At 42.9% G+C, this 16,824-nt stretch overlaps 1 long non-coding RNA gene across 3 annotated transcripts in view; it reads left to right on the top strand.

Annotated features, from left to right (window-relative positions):
* LOC106633847 (uncharacterized) overlaps positions 1 to 16,824 on the top strand; it is a 231,038-nt gene that overhangs the window by 191,607 nt on the left and 22,607 nt on the right. For 2 of the 3 annotated variants that reach the window (XR_008621235.1, XR_008621233.1), the window contains exon 1: positions 8,552 to 8,972. The exons of the other annotated variant lie outside the window; for it this stretch is intronic. This is a non-coding gene — a long non-coding RNA (uncharacterized LOC106633847). Of the gene's footprint in view, positions 1 to 8,551; positions 8,973 to 16,824 lie in introns of those variants that run through there. 3 annotated transcript variants of the gene reach the window in all.

Here is a 16,824-nt window from a genome sequence, read left to right as displayed (position 1 = left end):
GTCCTCCTAATTCTGAATGGCAAGTGTCTTAATGCCAAAACTGTAAAAGCTGGTCCAGGTCTGATGTGTTCAATGTCATGATTAAGAAAAAACAAAAACAAAAACAAAAAACTGAAGTCCTACAGCCAGGTTTGAAAACGTAGCTGAACAGGTGTAGGTGAGGAGAATGCAGCTGAGAGGTAGCGCTGTTCACACATTTAACGAGTGGACATTGTGACTGGGCTTCTGAAGACATTCATATGGTGGAACATGCAGTGTAGTGTGTGTGTGGTCTATGAACAGATAGCCCAGTGTTCTGATATTTACTGATGCAGTCTGACATTTACCCACTGTTCACCCCTGATTCTGTGTTCTATAGAATGGTGATAATATAAGGGTCATTGCCAATCCTTGATGGGTTGGAGGAATGTGACTGGAATAGGATCAGAACCAAAACCTATCTTGCAAGATTCCTTTAGGAATCAAGTAGGATGACTTATTTAAAGTACCTAGTATTTTAAAGTGCTCATTATGCAGTTAGCACAAATTACAGTATAAAACCCAGTAGAAGAGCACAGCCTTAAAATCATGACAATTAGATTTCCACTTATGTCATTTCCTGGTTGTGTCACCTGGAGCAAATTCCTGCCCCTCTCTGAGTTTCCACATTGGAAAACGAGGATTAAAGACCAAACTTGAAGTGTTGTTTGAGGTCTTACTGTGGCTGCATTTAATAAGACATAGTTCAAAACAAGAAAAGAGGTCATCTACCATCCCTGAAAGGATCAGAGAACTTGGAGAAACATCTTCCAGTTTTGATACCACACTCTACAAGGGTCACTGCCAAATCTGGGAGGGTTGAAGGAAAGTGGCCAGGAGGGAGGGAAAAGAACTGTATTGGCCAGGGTTCTCCAGAGAAACAGAATGAATAGGAGAGCTGTATATATATTATAAAGAATTCATTGATGTAGTTATGGAGGCTGAGAAGTCCCAAGATCTGTAGTAAGTAAGATGGAGACTCGAGAGCTTCGATGGTGTAGTTCCAGTCTGAGTCCAGGGCCTGAGAACCAGGACATCTGGTGGTGCAAGTTCTGGTTCAAAAGGTGGCAGGCAGCCGGGTGTGGTGGTTCATGCCTGTAATCCCAGCACTTTGGGAGGCTGAGGCAGGAGGATCACTTGACCCTAGGAATTTGAGACCAGCTGGGACAACATGGCAAAATCCCATCTCTACAAAAATACAAAAAAATTAGCTGAGTGTGGTCTCAGCTACTCAGGATGCTGAGATGGGAGGATCACTCGAGCCCAGGAGGTCAAGGTTGCAGTGAGCTGTGATTATGCCACTGCGCTTCAGCTTGGATGACTGAGGGAGACCCTGTCTCAAAAAAAAAAAAAAAGAAAGGTGGCAGGCTCCAAACCCGAGAAGAGAATGTGTTTCAGTCTGAGTCTGAAGGCAGGAGAAGGCCAATGTCTGAGTTCGAGGCAGCTGGACAGGAGGATTCCCTCCTTCTCATGGGAGGATCAGCCTTTTTGTTCCATTCAGGCCCTCAACTGATTGGATGAGGGCCACCCACGTTAGAGGGAGGCATCTGCTTTGCTCAGTCTGCAGATTCCAATGTTAATCTCATCCAGAAACACCCTCACAGACACACCCAGAATAATGTGTGACCAAATGTCAGGGCACCCCATGACCCTGTCAAGTTGACACATAAAATTGACCATCGCAAGACCCCACATCCATTTCCCCGAGGGATAGTTATCTGTCTCATTTGTCAGCTAGGGGACTTGTTCTGCAGAAAATTATGTCCGTATTATGGAACACAGATTCTGATTCAATATAAGAAAGAACTTTCTAGCATTCAGGGTGGTTGAGAATGAAATGAGCTTCTGGGGGAATGCATTCTCTCTTATTGGTAATGCACAAACAGAAGGGAAACAAACCCTTGCATAGGAGTCTGTCAAGGAGAATAAAGCAACAGCTGCAGGCCTTAAACAGCATACCGGACCAGAGGTTTCTTCCAAGCACATGAGTCTATGGTTCTGTGATTTTGTGGAAGTGCTCCATAAATGTAGGTGGTGTTATAATTTGAAATCACACAGGACCAGGCACTTAATATATTTTCTCCAGGCAATAGCATCCCAGTCATTCTCTCCCACTACAGTGCTCATGTGATGACACTCTCACTCAACAATCATCAAGTGCTCCCCATCACCTAGTGATGACACTCCAACTCATTGGCCTGACATACAAGCCCTTCTTCTAATAACCCCAAACCTGTCTTCACAGCCTGATTCTCTACTACTTTTCCATACAGACACCATGCTGCCACCAAGCATGTGCCTTGGATTTTCAAGGCCCCTATGTTCTGTCCCTCAGGAAAGGACATTACTCTGAATCCCTCAATACTGGGTGTATTATTCCATTCTCACCCTGCTATAAAGAAATACCTAAAACTGGATAATTTATAAAGAAAAGAGGTTTAATCAGCTCACGGTCCTGCAGGCTGTAGAGGTGTCTGTTTCTGGGGAGGCCTCAGGAAACTTACAATCATGATGGAAAGGGAAGCAGGCACATATATGCACATGGCCAGAGAAGGAGAGAGAGAAAGGGCAGGTGCTACACACTTTCTAACAACCGGATCTCATGAAAACTCTATCATAAGAACAACAAGGGTGAAGTCCGTCCCCATGATTCAATCACCTCCCACCAGTCCCCTCCTCCAACACTGGGAATTATAATTCGACATGAGATTTGGGTGGGAACACAGAGCCAAACCATATCACTGGGCTAAGTAAGCCTCCTGTGAGTTTCCTAGGCATAATGCTCTGACTCACATGCCCCATACGCTATGCTGCATTGCAATTGTCTGGTCACTTGTGTCTATCACTCAAGTGAACCAAAATCCCCTCAAGAGGAGAAGCTATGGCATGCTTGCTGTTGTGTCTAAATACCTCAGTGCCTGGCATGTAGTAACTCTCACATAGCATTTACTGACTTGAAGTGTGTCTTCCATGAACTCCTTTCCATTTGCAATCTTTTCCTCTAAATTCCTGCAGTATTCTAATCATATCTCCACAATGTCATTCATCCAATAATGTATTCATCCAGTTGACATTGTTTAAACGTATTTTAGGTGCCAAGCTCTATGCTGAGTTTTGGGGATAGACTGGGGACTAGAATATAATCTTTTCTCTCAGGCGGCTTATATTCTAGCAGGCAATACAGAAAGGAAAGTAGGCAATGATAAGACACTCTCCTGGAGGTATCACAATAATCTCTTTCACTGGATAGAGAGCTCCAGGAGGCATGGATCAGCTAAGTTATTTCATCTCTGTTTCTTCAGTGCTTAACCCAGTAAATAGTATGTAATTGCTGAATGGATACATCATTATAGGTAATGCTGTACTTATGTCAGTAACTTGGTCATGTCTTCCTATCCAGGCAAACCATTGAGATCTTAGGCCATCCCAGAGTTTTAGAGCTGCAAGGAACCTCAAAGATCGAGGAGTCCAGTTCTTTCTCTATGATTTTAATTCCTTCTACAATATCCCGACAATCAATTTTGTGGAAACAAGCATGAGCTCCTAGGCATGGATGGGTCATGCAAAAATAAGATGATGTTGTTTTTGCCGATTTTTAGACGTAGTAGAGATGGACATTTTAAAAACACAGGTTCCAAGTTAGCCCATGTTCTGTCTATAGCTGGCACCTATTGGTGTTGCTCTGGTTCTTCATAAGTACAGAAAATGTGACACCCAGGTCCCATCCTGTAACAGCAAGCACTATGATAACCAGAACTTTTGCCTGATAAACAATTGCTAAGCTCCAGCCCACAGCCAACTAATTCCACACACCAGTCATCCTAGCACACTCAAATAAAAGAATTTGGACAGTTTGTTGAAATTCACTGTGATCCTATTTGTCTCGGAATTAAAACAACATTAATTGGGTATGTGCGACAGTTCATTTTGGTTCCTTTGGATTGGATTGCTGTGCAAATGAGTAGTGAATACAAGGGAAATATTTAATCTAATTGAACATGAATATACTCAATTCCTGAGTCTTCTTCAAATCACTTTGGCGACTGTGTTATTGAGGACGAGTAATGAAAGTGCTGAACATAAATTTTCATCAATTTTTTTAAAGCACTTGCTAGTTTCTATAGCACTGATCAATATCATAAGCCAAAAGCAGCAGCATCTTGATAAATTAATTTATGTGATATGGTTGAATTTTTAAAAGTCTTTAACATTTTCTTGCCACCTCCTGTTCAGGAGAATGTGTGAGGCTTTGCCGCATGAGGACTCAGGTGAGCTTAAGGACCTCTGTGAGCTTATGAAGTCTGTGTTTTAAATGACTTGCAAGATAAGATGAGTTGTTATGCTCCCATCCTAAGGACAAAGCCACATGATAGGAATTAAGGTTAGGGGATTTAGAGAACATCAAAGCATTTTTATGCCCTTGAGAACAAGCTTGTAAACATCTGGTAAGGACATGAATTGAATTGATAGGAACCAGGGTTATCATATTAACTAGGATGCAGATGATTCATGTTGAAGCTTTGGAAATATAAACTTAGGTTCACATTGCAACTCTGCTTCTGACAAGCTGTGTCACCTCAGCCCACAAACGTCATCTTTCTTCAGCCCTGTAAGATCACCCATGAAGGATGATTGGGAGAAGATGAGATAATGCATCCAAAGGAATCAGCATAGTGCCCAAAACATACACTTAGAAATGTAATTTTTCTTCCCCTTATGGAGCACTTGAGTCCACACATAATGCGTGTGCACAGTCTGTGGAAACAGCAAATTCAAGGATCCAGTCTGGGGGCCCATTAAAAAGGAAGCCTCCACAGAAGAGTTAAGGGAGTGATTGATTAACCACTGCAATTCATTATGAAGGCCAGGAGGGAAGATATTACTGTGACAAATTGCTTGGTTTTCTTTTCTGTTTTTACATTAATGCATTTGTCAGCACAAGAGGTGGGGAGAAAAAACAAAAGACGTTCTAGTGTCAGAGAACCTCTTATTGATTGGGTCCTGCATGACATTCTCATTAAGAATGAGAAGAGATGGTTTCTGTCTAAGTGTGAGGGCAGCCCCACCCCGGGACAGGAGAATGGCCAGGGTGGCTTCAGGGCATTGCCCCTCCAGCCCTCAGATTCTGTACTCTTAGCATTCCCCTCCCACCTTTTCTGAAGCAGGGATGGTAGGAAGAAAAGAGAGAGGAGAGAAGAGTAAATGAAAGCAACATTTTATTCTTTGACAATGGCTTGACTATGTGATAGTGAAGAGCCTCAAGTCTCAGTTTCTATTTCTATAAAATGGGTATAAAACCACCTACTTTTTAAAGATGGAGTATGTATTAAATGAGACAAATGTCACTTATCACTATCTGATACTATGTTATATGTTCATTGTCTCCTTTTTGTATCATGGGTCTCCTCACTAAATTAGGGTAAAAATATTGTGTGCTTTGTTCACTACCGTATTCTCAGCGTCTAGAACCCTGCCTAGCACATAGTCGGTGCTTTATAAAAATCAGTCGAATTAATGAATGAATAATGTATATAAGGGGTTTAACACAGTGTCATTACATACTAAGATCTCAAGATTGGTGGCTTTTGGATGAGATCGGGTGTGTTCGGGGTGGTGTGGCCGTAGACTCAATATTGGTGGCTTTCAAAACCTTAGTGAATAGGTGATGGAAAGTTCATCTTGGGATCTGTGAAAGCAAGTTAGACTCAGCTTTGAATCCAGCAACAGAGTGGGTGGATCAGTGCAAGGAGGTGGCATAACACAATTGGAATCCTCAAATCCCAGGGGCATGAATGAGTCAAAGGTCACTGCCTGTGGGCTGGAGTTACAAGAGGTGAGACTGGGGTCCTGGGTTGGTGTTGGCCTGTTGCCTCATCCTGAGATGGAGGCTCATTGCAGCTCTGCTCCTGAGAGGTAAGGGGGCAGGGGCATCAGGGCTTTTTCCCTGTGGGTATGGCCTCCCAAAGGCAGGGTGTCTTACACGGGCAGGGGCACATTGGAGAGCACAAAGGTGGTTCTCACTCCCAAAAAGTGCTTCTTCTTTGAAATCCCTTGTCACCTACATCACTGCTCCCCCACCAACCCCCAGGGCTAAGTTAGAGCCTTTTGTTATGAGGTCCAAGCACACCTGTCCTCTCCTACACACAAATGTGGAGAGGAGAGTGTGTGTGTCTTTCCTGAGCCTCATACCATGAAGCAGGGATGGCTTCTGAATGTTCCCTGCTTTATTCCCAGCATCTAGCATAGTCCCTGGCCCATTACATGGGTTCGATAAAGTCTGTAGAGTGAATGAATGAATAGATGAATGAGTGAACTACATCCATTATATAGGTAAACAAGAAAACTCTTGTTTACACCACGTGCCTCTCTCTCTCTCTAATTCAACCCCTGCCACTTGTACTTCATTAACCAAAAAAAAAAAAAATGAGGTTATAACTCTTTGAGCACCAGGATTTCCTATGCAGACTCAGACATGCAGCAAACAGGTACACTTTGGGCCAGGAGACCCCACTGAAGAGTCCCAACTGTGATTGGCAGGCATCTATGTATTCTATGAGAGTTAGCTCCCACCTAAAGGTGCCCCTTCAGTCCTGCACAGAGATGTCTTTGTGCCCAGGGGGCTGGGGCCATGCTAAGGGGTGACCCTGAGCACCAGGCCATGGGGAGCAGAGCCTGAGAGCCTCTGGAAGCCTGTTAAATGCTCAAGGCCAGCCTGACTCTGTGGCCCACGGTGCAAACAGTTAATACGGTGCAAACAGTTGATTTATTTCAGAGGGATGCATTTGCATTCCAGCTGCTGGCCCAGGGAAGCTTCTCTTTTCCCATTTGCCAAGGGCATGCACTCACACACCCCCTTACATATACTCACACTGTCACACCCACACACACACAACCACCCAGGCACACTCACGGACACTCACAGACACATGTACACTCTCACACATATTCACACACATCTCACATGTATAACACAGTCACACATACACTCACACAGATACACACAAAGTCACACACACTTACATGTACTCCCAATCACACACACATACACACCAATTACATATACTCACACACAACACATAATACATTCTCTCTCACACATAAAGTAACACACACTCATATATACACTCACACATATTCCCACTTTACATATACTCACACAGTCACACACTTAAACTCACAAACACACACAGAAACACCCTGGCCAAAATAGGAGAAGGGACAAGTAGACTCCGTAATTCCTAATGGAGGCAATGTCCCGGCTCCTCCCCTGTACCTCTGAGTCTGAGGCCCTCAGTTCCTGGCTGGGGCTCTGAGCCCTTTTGTTAGGCAGAAACTGGGCCTCATGAGTCCCCCGTCAGCTGGGCCTTGGGCACTGCCTGCCCCACCCCCCTCCCTCATGCCCCACCCCGCTCCCTCCAGGGAGCCTGCCCCACCCCGCTCCCTGCTGAGTTCCCCACCCCAGCTATTGAAGACCCTCTCTCTTACCCCCTTCCCTGTCTCTCTCAGCAAATGATGAAATTCCTAGCTTCCCTGTCCCTTCCACCTCCCACATCCTTGGGTCATTCCCCCTCCCCCTGCTTCCCACTTCCCCAGCAGTAAATGGCAGCACGTCAAGGAAGAAATCACACAGGCTTTGGAGTCAACAGGCATGGGTCTGCCTCCTGCCTGGTCACCTTCTGGCTGTGTGGATTTGGGAGGCCAGGCACCTTTTCTGATTCCAAATTTCCTTATCTGTCAAATGAGATCATTTATATTTCAGATAAATAAATAAATGAGATAAAGAATGGAGGAGTGCCAAGACTGGTACTGGGGGCACCAGTCTGTGCTTGGTATGCGTTCACTTCTCTCTCTTTCTTCCTGCCAAGGTTAATTCCTCCATCTGGGCAGCCCCTCATCCGGGCTGAAGTCCCTCGCCCTTTACTGTATCAGTCAACTTCTCCTTCAAACACTGACCTTCTCTCCATGTGGCTTCTGCCCCTTGACCTGCACCCTGACACAATCTTCGCTTCCTAAAGAAAGCCTCGCTTGACAATGCAGTAAATTACTGCAGAATTTACCATATCGATCTTCATTTCCTTCTCCCACTTCCTCCACCCCTGCTCACTGCAATCAGGCTTCTATTCACCCCACCCCCGGTCACTTTAAATTATACTCCTTGCCTCCTTGCTTCCTTGTGGTCCTCAGTGCCCAATTCAGTCACATCCCCTCAACACCTCCACAGTGCAGATGACATCACTCATTCCCTTCAGCAAGGGGTAGAAGAGTGAGTTGGCCAGAAGCACACAGCCTTGCTTCAAATCCTGGCTCAGCCACTCCCCAGCTGTGCAAGCTCAGGCCAGCCACATGCTCTCTGTAAGCCTCAGTTTCATCACCTATAAAACGGGACTACAAGAAGCACCGGCCTTATTGGTTGTTGTGAGGACTACATGAGATAATGCATGTTGTTGAGTGTTGCCCATGTGACAAGTGCTCAATATCATTATTGCTGATTATGACCCTTAGAATCTTCTCCTCCTCAGAAACCTGAGCCTCCAACATCCTCTTGACATCCTTCCCAGGCTTCACACATGGGAGCTCTCCAGGGCTCTGTCTTCAGGCTTCAGGGTCTATCCTATAAAATATTATGCTCTTCCACCACTGCCCCTGTCTTCTCCCATGGCCCCACCTCCATGCCTCTGGTCTCATTGTCTCTCCTGTGTCCCACATCTGGACTGTCGTGGGAGTTTTGCACATCTCTTTCTGGAAGAGACTCTCTCTGCCTGGGTTTAGACTGCCATCCTTGGTCTCACAGCAGGGGAGCAGAATGATCAGGTTATTCTTTAGTGAGAGTACTCCAGCAGAAGAAATAGGGGCCTGAAAACAGCAACCCTGATGAGGAGGTAGCTGCCAGCAGGGCAAAGGAAAAGGACACTAACTTTGAGCGCTTGTCTCAGATCTCATGTCAGTCCTGCAAGGTAAGCACCAATGATCCCATTTCAAAGATGAAGGGATGGAAATGAATCTAACGCCAAATCCCATGCTCCACCCACTCTGTCACACTATATCTGAAACGGTATCTATTTTAAATACACTTTTCCCCAGACACTGTGCCAGTTACTGTACCATTTTAATGCTTCCAGTGACCCTAGAAAGGAGTTACTCCCATTTTACAGATGAGTAAACTGAGGTTCAGTGGCTTTCTCAAGCTGAGGCCAATTTTGAGGTTAGTTCAACTAATGATAAAACTTATTCTATTTGATACCTAATCTCCGTCCTTGACTCTCTACCTGCCACATTTAATATGTATGCACATACATAACTAAGTTCTGAAGAGAGAATCTTCCAGAGGTGCCCTTGCTAGAAGGGCTGGTGGAGTCTAATCTCAGAGTGCAAGTCTATGTAGAGTTGCCTTTTAACACCAAACCTTGAGGTGAAAAGTCGACTTTTTGACTGCATTACTTTTAGGCCTGTTACAAGAACTCTTCAAACCAAAAGGCAGGTCCATATTTCATACTCTAGTAAGATGTCAAGGTTTAGTGCAATTTTCCACAGATGACAAAAGTAAGTTCTAGGAAATTGTTCTTTGCTTATGAATCAGATATTACTTGGCTTTCTCTGGGGAAATAGGCTTTTACTTCCATAAAAACAAGTATAAAGAATGCAATAGCTGATTGAGTGAGCCTAAGTTTAGTTATGAGACATGTGAGTGGCTTTCACTATATGATGCTACACTCAGAAATTTCAGATTTGGGTAAATTCAAAGGAAATGTCTGGGTTTTTTTTTTAAACAACAACAACAACAACAACAACAACAAAACACTGTCCCAGAATTAAGAAGCCCAAGGTTAAAGTCTCATCTCTTGAATAGTTAATATATTCACATAGCACAAACATCACCAAGTATAAAAACATATATACTGAGAACTTTGCTACCCACTCTATTTCCCATCCTCCAATTTCTATCCCTCTGCAAAAGTAATCACTGTTATAATTAGGCTGGCGCAAAAGTAATTGCTCTCCACACAGAGCTGTGTGGAGTCTCAACAGAGCAGCTGCTCAGGCACACACAGAGACCCAGGAGCTTTACAAAATCTTTGGATTGATTATTTAATTGCTTCAAAACAATAGTTTAAAGTCACAAAGATATTATCTCTCCCTGTTTCTGAGGAAAAGAAACTTAAGAGTATCTTTGCTGGAAGATTCTGGCTTAGGGTCTGTGATGATGATGTTGAATTCAACTTGTTGGCCAGGGCTGCAGTTATCTGAAGAACTGATAGATGCTAGACGATCTGCATCAAAACTCTCATATGGCTGTTGACAGGAGGCCTCAGTTCCTCTGAGGATGCTCACAACATGGCAACCAGCTTTACCCAAATCAAGGGATCCAAGAGAGAAAGAAAGGAATCAAGATGGATGCTATTGTGTTTTTTAAAACCTAATCATAGAAGTGACATACCTTAACTTATGCCAAATTGTAGTAGTCATCCATACCAAAACTGGTACAGTGTAGAGGGAACTACACAAAGCATGAACATCAGAAGGTGGGGATCACTGGAGATCATCTTAGGTGTTTGTTACCACAACATTGTTAAGGCTCGTTATAGGAAAACTGCTGAAACCCAAAGACAAATAGACCATCTCAAAAGCAGCCAGAGAAGAAGGAATAATACATTTCAAAGTGGAACAATAGGACAGAATCAATGGAAGCCAAAAGGCAATTGAATGATATCAAAATGCTTATAAATTAAAAATGATTAAATCAAAATGATGACAACCTAGAATTCTTAACCTGATAAAAATATCTTTCATAATGAAATTGAAACAAAGAAATTTTAGACAGGCAAAAATTAAGAGAATTCATTAGCAACAGATTTATCTTAAAATAAATGCTAAAAGGCATTCTTGAGGCAGAAGGAAATTAATCCCAAATGGAAGTCTGGAGGTACAAGAAAGAATGAAGAGCTATGAGAATGATAAATCTGTAGGCAAACTAAATTACTTACTTTACAAAACAATAATATAAAATTTTGCAGTTAAAAATATAAAACAACAGGGGGAGGAGCCAAGATGGCTGAATAGGAACAGCTCCGGTCTACAGCTCCCAGCGTGAGCGACGCAAAACATGGGTGATTTCTGCATTTCTATCTGAGGTACCGGGTTCATCTCACTAGGGAGTGCCAGACAGTGGGCGCAGGTCAGTGGGTGCACGCACTGTGCGTGAGCCGAAGCAGGGCGAGGCATTGCCTCACTCGGGAAGCACAAGGGGTCAGGGAGTTCCCTTTCCTAGTCAAAGAAAGGGGTGACGGACGGCACCTGGAAAATCGGGTCACTCCAACCCAAATACTGTGCTTTTCCGACGGGCTTAAAAAAAAAGGCGCACCAGGAGATTACATCCCCCACCTGGCTTGGAGGGTCCTACGCCCACGGAGTCTCCCTGATTGCTAGCACAGCAGTCTGAGATCAAACTGCAAGGCGGCAGCGAGGCTGGGGGAGGGGCACCAGCCATTGCCCAGGCTTGCTTAGGTAAACAAAGCAGCAGGAAGCTCGAACTGGGTGGAGCCCACCACAGCTCAAGGAGGCCTGCCTGCCTCTGTAGGCTCCACCTCTGGGGGCAGGGCAAAGACAAACAAAAAGGCAGCAGTAACCTCTGCAGACTTAAATGTCCCTGTCTGACAGCTTTGAAGAGAGCAGTGGTTCTCCCAGCACGCAGCTGGAGATCTGAGAACGGGCAGACTGCCTCCTCAAGTAGGTCCCTGACCCCTGACCCCCGAGCAGCCTAACTGGGAGGCACCCCCCAGCAGGGGCAGACTGTCACCTCACATGGCGGGGTACTCCAACAGACCTGCAGCTGAGGGTCCTGTCTGTTAGAAGGAAAACTAACAAACAGAAAGGACATCCACACCAAAAACCCATCTGTACATCACCATCATCAAAGACCAAAAGTAGATAAAACCACAAAGATGGGGAAAAAACAGAGCAGAAAAACTGGAAACTCTAAAAAGCAGAGCACCTCTCCTCCTCCAAAGGAACACAGTTCCTCACCAGCAACAGAACAAAGCTGGATGCAGAATGACTTTGACGAGCTGAGAGAAGAAGGCTTCAGATGATCAAATTACTCCGAGCTACGGGAGGACATTCAAACCAAAGGCAAAGAAGTTGAAAACTTTGAAAAAAATTTAGAAGAATGTATAACTAGAATAACCAATACAGAGAAGTGCTTAAAGGAGCTGATGGAGCTGAAAACCAAGGCTCGAGAACTACGTGAAGAATGCAGAAGCCTCAGGAGCTGGTGCGATCAACTGGAAGAAAGGGTATCAGCGATGGAAGATGAAATGAATGAAATGAAGTGAGAAGGGAAGTTTAGAGAAAAAAGAATAAAAAGAAATGAGCATAAGCCTCCAAGAAATATGGGACTATGTGAAAAGACCAAATCTACGTCTGATTGGTGTATCTGAAAGTGACGGGGAGAATGGAACCAAGTTGGAAAACACTCTGCAGGATATTATCCAGGAGAACTTCCCCAATCTAGCAAGGCAGGCCAACATTCAGATTCAGGAAATACAGAGAACGCCACAAAGATACTCCTCGAGAAGAGCAACTCCAAGACACATAATTGTCAGATTCACCAAAGTTGAAATGAAGGAAAAAATGTTAAGGGCAGCCAGAGAGAAAGGTCAGGTTACCCTCAAAGGGAAGCCCATCAGACTAACAGTGGATCTCTCGGCAGAAACCCTACAAGCCAGAAGAGAGTGGGGGCCAATATTCAACATTCTTAAAGAAAAGAATTTTCAACCCAGAATTTCATATCCAGCCAAACTAAGCTTCATAAATGAAGGAGAAACAAAATACTTTACAGACAAGCAAATGCTGAGAGATTTTGTCACCACCAGGCCTGCCCTAAAACAGCTCCTGAAGGAAGCGCTATACATGGAAAGGAACAACCGGTACCAGCCACTGCAAAATCATGCCAAAATGTAAAGACCATCGAGACTAGGAAGAAACTGCATCAACTAAGGAGCAAAATAAGCAGCTAACATCATAATGACAGGATCAAATTCACACATAACAATATTAACTTTAAATGTAAATGGGCTAAATGCTCCAGTTAAAAGACACAGACTGGCAAATTGGATAAAGAGTCGAGACCCATCAGTGTGCTGTATTCAGGAAACCCATCTCATGTGCAGAGACACACATAGGCTCAAAATAAAAGGATGGAGGAAGATCTACCAAGCAAACGGAAAACAAAAAAAGGCAGGGGTTGCAATCCTAGTCTCTGATAAAACAGACTTTAAACCAACAAAGATCAAAAGAGACAAAGAAGGCCATTACATAATGGTAAAGGGATCAATTCAACAAGAAGAGCTAACTATCCTAAATATATATGCACCCAATACAGAAGCACCCAGATTCATAAAGCAAGTCCTGAGTGACCTACAAAGAGACTTAGACTCCCACACATTAATAATGGGAGACTTTAACACCCCACTGTCAACATTAGACAGATCAACGAGACAGAAAGTCAACAAGGATACCCAGGAATTGAACTCAGCTCCACACCAAGCGGACCTAATAGACATCTACAGAACTCTCCACCCCAAATCAACAGAATATACATTTTTTTCAGCACCACACCACACCTATTCCAAAATTGACCACATACTTGGAAGTAAAGCTCTCCTCAGCAAATGTAAAATAACAGAAATTATAACAAACTATCTCTCAGACCACAGTGCAATCAAACTAGAACTCAGGATTAAGAATCTCACTCAAAACCACTCAACTACATGGAAACTGAACAACCTGCTCCTGAATGACTACTGGGTACATAACGAAATGAAGGCAGAAATAAAGATGTTCTTTGAAACCAATGAGAACAAAGACACAACATACCAGAATCTCCAGGATGCATTCAAAGCAGTGTGTAGAGGGAAATTTATAGCACTAAATGCCCACAAGAGAAAGCAGGAAAGATCTAAAATTGACACCCTAACATCACAATTAAAAGAACTAGAAAAGCAAGAGCAAACACATTCAAAAGCTAGCAGAAGGCAAGAAATAACTAAAATCAGAGCAGAACTGAAGGAAATAGAGACATGAAAAACCCTTCAAAAAAGTAATGAATCCAGGAGCTGGTTTTTTGAAAGGATCAACAAAATTGATAGACCGCTAGCAAGACTAATAAAGAAGAAAAGAGAGAAGAATCAAATAGACGCAATAAAAAATGATAAAGGGGATATCATCACCGATCCCACAGAAATACAAACTACCATTAGAGAATACTACAAACACCTCTATGCAAATAAACTAGAAAATCTGGAAGAAATGGATAAATTCCTCAACACATACACTCTCCCAAGACTAAACCAGGAAGAAGTTGAATCTCTGAATAGACCAATAACAGGAGCTGAAATTGTGGCAATAATCAATAGCTTACCAACCAAAAAGAGTCCAGGACCAGATGGATTCACAGCTGAATTCTACCAGAGGTACAAGGAGGAACTGGTACCATTCCCTCTGAAACTATTCCAATCAATAGAAAAAGAGGGAATCCTCCCTAACTCATTTTATGAGGCCAGCATCATCCTGATACCAAAGCCTGGCAGAGACACAACCAAAAAAGAGAATTTTAGACCAATATCCTTGATGAACATTGATGCAAAAATCCTCAATGAAATACTGGCAAACCGAATCCAGCAGCACATCAAAAAGCTTATCCACCATGATCAAGTGGGCTTCATCCCTGGGATGCAAGGCTGGTTCAATATATGCATATCAATAAATGTAATCCAGCATATAAACAGAACCAAAGACAAAAACCACATGATTATCTCAATAGATGCAGAAAAGCCGTTTGACAAAATTCAACAGCCCTTCATGCTAAAAACTCTCAATAAATTAGGTATTGATGGGACGTATTTCAAAATAATAAGAGCTATCTATGACAAACCCACAGCCAATATCGTACTGAATGGGCAAAAACTGGAAGCATTCCCTTTGAAAACTGGCACAAGACAGGGATGCCCTCTCTCACCACTCCTATTCAACATAGTGTTGGAAGTTCTGGCCAGGGCAATTAGGCAGGAGAAGGAAATAAAGGGTATTCAATTAGGAAAAGAGGAAGTCAAATTGTCCCTGTTTGCAGACGACATGATTGTATATCTATAAAACTCCATTGTCTCAGCCCAAAATCTCCTTAAGCTGATAAGCAACTTCAGCAAAGTCTCAGGATACAAAATCAATGTACAAAAATCACAAGCATTCTTATACACCAACAACAGACAAACAGAGAGCCAAATCATGAGTGAACTCCCATTCACAATTGCTTCAAAGAGAATAAAATACCTAGGAATCCAACTTACAAGGGATGTGAAGGACCTCTTCAAGGAGAACTACAAACCACTGCTCAATGAAATAAAAGAGGATACAAACAAATGAAAGAATATTCCATGCTCATGGGTAGGAAGAATCAATATCGTGAAAATGGCCATACTGCTCAAGGTAATTTACAGATTCAATGCCATTCCCAACAAGCTACCAATGACTTTCTTCACAGAATTGGAAAAAACTACTTTAAAGTTCATATGGAACCAAAAAAGAGCCCGCATCACCAAGTCAATCCTAAGCCAAAAGAACAAAGCTGGAGGCATCACGCTACCTGACTTCAAACTATACTACAAGGCTACAGTAACCAAAACAGCATGGTACTGGTACCAAAACAGAGATATAGATCAATGGAACAGAACAGAGCCCTCAGAAATAATGCCGCATATCTACAACTATCTGATGTTTGACAAACCTGAGAAAAACAAGCAATGGGGAAAGGATTCCCTATTTAATAAATGGTGCTGGGAAAACTGGCTAGCCATATGTAGAAAGCTGAAACTGGATCCCTTCTTTACACCTTATACAAAAATCAATTCAAGATGGATTAAAGACTTAAACGTTAGACCTAAAACCATAAAAACCCTAGAAGAAAACCTAGGCATTACCATTCAGGACATAGGCATGGGCAAGGACTTCATGTCTAAAACACAAAAAGCAATGGCAACAAAAGCCAGAATTGACAAATGGGATCTAATTAAACTAAAGAGCTTCTGCACAGCAAAAGAAACTACCATCAGAGTGAACAGGCAACCTACAAAATGGGAGAAAATTTTTGTAACCTACTCATCTGACAAAGGGCTAATATCCAGAATCTACAATGAACTCAAACAAATTTACAAGAAAAAAACAAACAACCCCATCAAAAAGTGGGCGAAGGACATGAACAGACACTTCTCAAAAGAAGACATTTATGCAGCCAAAAAACACATGAAAAAATGCTCATCATCACTGGCCATCAGAGAAATGCAAATCAAAACCACAATGAGATACCATCTCACACCAGTTAGAATGGCAATCATTAAAAAGTCAGGAAACAACAAGTGCTGGAGAGGATGTGGAGAAATAGGAACACTTTTACACTGTTGGTGGGACTGTAAACTTGTTCAACCTTTGTGGAAGTCAGTGTGGCGATTCCTCAGGGATCTAGAACTAGAAATACCATTTGACCCAGCCATCCCATTACTGGGTATATACCCAAAGGACTATAAATCATGCTGCTTTAAAGACACATGCACACGTATGTTTATTGCGGCACTATTCACAATAGCAAAGACTTGGAACCAACCCAAATGTCCAACAATGATAGACTGGATTAAGAAAATGTGGCACATATACACCATGGAATACTATGCAGCCATAAAAAAGGATGAGTTCATGTCCTTTGTAGGGACATGAATGAAATTGGAAATCATCATTCTCAGTAAACTATTGCAAGAACAA

The sequence above is a fragment of the Pan paniscus genome, chromosome 16 (genome assembly GCF_029289425.2).
Source record: "Pan paniscus chromosome 16, NHGRI_mPanPan1-v2.0_pri, whole genome shotgun sequence".
Lineage (NCBI taxonomy): Eukaryota > Metazoa > Chordata > Mammalia > Primates > Hominidae > Pan > Pan paniscus.
This window is presented reverse-complemented; position numbering and strand designations above follow the sequence as displayed.